This window comes from Macaca fascicularis, chromosome 15 (assembly GCF_037993035.2).
Source record: "Macaca fascicularis isolate 582-1 chromosome 15, T2T-MFA8v1.1".
Lineage (NCBI taxonomy): Eukaryota > Metazoa > Chordata > Mammalia > Primates > Cercopithecidae > Macaca > Macaca fascicularis.
Window position 1 is genome coordinate 84,896,578 of NC_088389.1, and position 3,584 is coordinate 84,900,161.

General features: G+C 49.9%; 1 pseudogene; it reads right to left on the minus strand.

Annotated features, from left to right (window-relative positions):
- Positions 1-248: 248 nt before the first annotated feature.
- Positions 249-1,972, minus strand: LOC102134992 (pescadillo homolog pseudogene; annotated as a pseudogene).
- Positions 1,973-3,584: the final 1,612 nt, after the last annotated feature.

A 3,584-nucleotide genomic window follows, 5' to 3' on the forward strand; every position in this document is an offset into this window, starting at 1 on the left:
AGTCTGGGCACAGAGGTCTCTTCTCTGCCTAGGCACCAGCAGGGCAGCTCCACCCAAGGGAGGCCAGGGCTGTCTACCAGCCCAGCCAGAGAGCATGAGGGGTCCTCTTTTTACAGTGAGTGTATCACTGACTAGAGAGAGGAGGAGGAGAAGAGCGACTGTGTCCATCACACTTAGGTCCTCTGGCCTGCCTCTGCCACGTCCAGCTGCTAGGAGCTGGCCTTTGTCCTGTGAGGGGCCACTGGCACTCACTCCAGCCTTGGCTTCTTGGCCTTCTTCTCAGACCTCACCACCTCATCATGGGCTTTCCGCTTCTCCACCAGCTTGTTGGCTTCTTGGTTTTTCACCTCTTGCCAAACATGATCTTCTGGTACAGGTACTTCTCCCGCTTCTTCATCATCATAATGGCCAGGCATTTGGCTTCCCTCTCCTCTTCCTGGGCTAAGCCGCTGCTCATCCTCCAACTTCAAGGTGCCTGTCTTCCCCTTAATTCTCTGCTCCTCCAGGGCTGCCAGCTGGGCCTCTTCCTCCTTTTTTGAACCAGCCTCTGCATCTTCCTCCTCCTCCTCCTCTTCATTTTCTCCCCTTTTATCACCATCACCTTTGTTGTCGTCTTCCTCTTCCTCCTTCTCTTCCGACGCATTCAGGATTCGTGGGTCCCCTCCCCGCTGCAAAGCCAGCAGCCTCAGCTTTTCAGGTGGGATGGAATCTTCTTCCTTCTTGGTCACACTAGGTGAAAGGTGTGGGGGCAGCTGCACCCCAGGGAAGTACTCTGCCACGGGGAGGAGAAGCCTAGCGTTTACCAAGTCAAACACCCACTAGGGCTTCAGGTAGCACCTGCCAGTGATGGAGGTCTGCTGCCCAGGCCGGTCGACAATCTGGTGGGTGATGCGAGAGTTCGTGACGTCATAGGTGGCCCCAATGCACAAAGACTTGTCCCAGGACACTTCCCCCAAAAAACTCCTGATGACAAAGGCCAGGTCCTCTCGCGGCACCTCTAGGTTCAGGAAGAACTTTAGGCCCTCAGAAAGCTTCTTGTGCTTCTCCTGTGCCTCCAGCTCCTTCCTGTGGTCTTCTCCTGTGCTGACGTCTCCCCATCGGCGGGAAACTCATCCACCTTGGGCTCCTCCTCTGTGGCAGGCACCACCATGCAGACCAGGCTGGCACTGAGGGCTGCCAATTTCTCCATGGAGCTAAGTCCAACACATGGGTGCCCTCAATGGCCTTTGCCTCTCTTTGGGCCTGACCCTTGAGCTTTAGTGGGTGGTGGAGGTTGAGCCACTGGTAGAGGTGGAAGTTGACGAAGCCCAGCAGGGTGGCCTAGAACTCGGTGAAGGTGGCCATGACCCTGTAGTCCATGTCTGTTGGGTGGTCATGGGAGAAGGCATAAGTGGTGCTGTCCCAGGACCTTGACCTGGTAGTGAATGCCTTTGATGGACAGAAAGACCTTGTGGCAGGGCACGAGCAGCCATGATATAGTGCATGAACTCCATGGTGAATGGTCTGCACGTGGCCGTTGCCAGTCTGTGGGAAGGTGGAAAAGAGGAAGCACAGGGAGAAGGCGTTATCCAGGTCCTGCAGGGCATCGATGAACGTGGGGTACCATTCCTTGATGATGTGGTCAAGTTTGTAGTTGGGCTTATTGTCCTTTAGATGCTCTACAGTGTTTCCACTTGCTCTTCCCATAGGCCTTCTGGAGCTTCCGGACTAACACCTGGTATCTCTGGAACTTGTTGACGATAGCTTCATAGAGGAGAAACCTGATGTCTTTGATAAGGTAAAAAGTTCGGGCCGATGTAGAACGCTTTTTAACCTTCTTCTTGTGTTTGGGTTCATGGGGATAAATGCCCTTCAGAATGCACAGCCACCTGAAGTCAGCCAGGCTTGGCTGGAGCTTCTTATGGGCTTTGTTCTGGATGATGTAGTTGGTGGCTGAGCCTCGTTCATACTTCTTCTTCCCAAGGCCTCCCATGGCTCCATGTTGGGGAGCCAACTAGAGCTGCGCTGATGGACAGCGCCATTTCCTCCCAACGAGGTTTTTATTACTAAGAAAGAGAGAGAGAAATTAGTAGGCGGGCAAGGTGCCTTCTCAATTCAAACCACCTTTATGATACTCAGTAACTAGAACCCAAGTTGTTATAATTACTAAGTACCTCAGCTTTCTTCTCTGCAAGTTTAGAATGCCAACTTCATTGTTTAGAATAGTATTCTCTTCATTTCTTTTCTTTTTTTTTTTTTTTTTTTTTGAGACAGAGTCTTGCTCCCTCACCCGGGCTGGAGTGCAGTGGCCGGATCTCAGCTCACTGCAAGCTCCGCCTCCCGGGTTTACGCCATTCTCCTGCCTCAGCGTCCCAAGTAGCTGGGACTACAGGCACCCGCCACCTCGCCCGGCTAGTTTTCTGTATTTTTTAGTAGAGACGGGGTTTCACCGTGTTAGCCAGGTTGGTCTCGATCTCCTGACCTCGTGATCCGCCCGTCTCGGCCTCTCAAAGTGCTGGGATTACAGGCTTGAGCCACCGCGCCCGGCCTATTCTCTTCATTTCTTTCTCTAGCTCAAATATTTAAAATAGCTCCCAATTAATAACTGGAAAATTTTCAATTTCATTAGTGGCATCATATGATAGAAAGAATCAAGTTTAGAAATACCTGAAAATAAGAATGATGACTTCTCATGATCCTGGGTGTTGGTTGGGTTCCTCTGCCAGTCTCACCCAGTCTTACTCATGCAGCTGCAATTAGCTGGAGGGAGGGTCAACTGGAAAATCCCAGATGGATGTAAGTCCCACTCATCTCAGGCAGTATCTGCTGGCTCTTGGCTGCGGCACTGAGGTTCTCCTTCACGTGGCCTCTCATCCTCCAGGAGTCTAGGCTAGCTGCTTTGTGCTCACAGGGCTGCTGCATTCCCAGTTGACAAAAACCTATGTTGCAAGGTGTTTTAGGTCCTAGCTTTGGCAACCATGCTGCTCCTGATACATTTCTATCACAAGTCCAGTCCTGAGGCAAGGGTTGGAGAAATAGTCTACATTTCTGTTTGGGAGAAGAGGCAAAGGCATATTGAAAAGGGGAATGCTTTCTAGGACAGGAAATTGTGGCCATTTTTTGGTAATTCACACTAGTAGCTACAGGATTTTGGACAAACCACTTAATATGACTGAAATATCAATTTCCTCATCTGGAAAATAGGGTTGGTAATTACCCTGAGGGTATTTCAGAAATAGATGATGTCAGACTTAAGTGCCTGGAGTAAAATGATATTTAGTCAATATTAATTCTACCCGATTCAAGGTCCTCCCAGATCCTGCCATACATCCTCCTGACTCTTTGTGCACCCTACACTCCAGCTAATCTCTTCATGGTCCTCTGAAGCTACCACTGAGGTTCCCAGTGCTTCTGCCATTCCCTTTAACTGAAATGTTTTTCCTTCCCTTCTTAGTCTAAAAAACTTTATCCATATTTTAGCATCTGGAGTCATTTCCTTAATCAATCTTTGCCTCCTCTGGTCACCATGATTTTTTGGTTGTCTAAATTCTAGCAGCCCTTGTAACTTATGCCACAATCTCGCTCTTTGATTATATGGGTTCCTG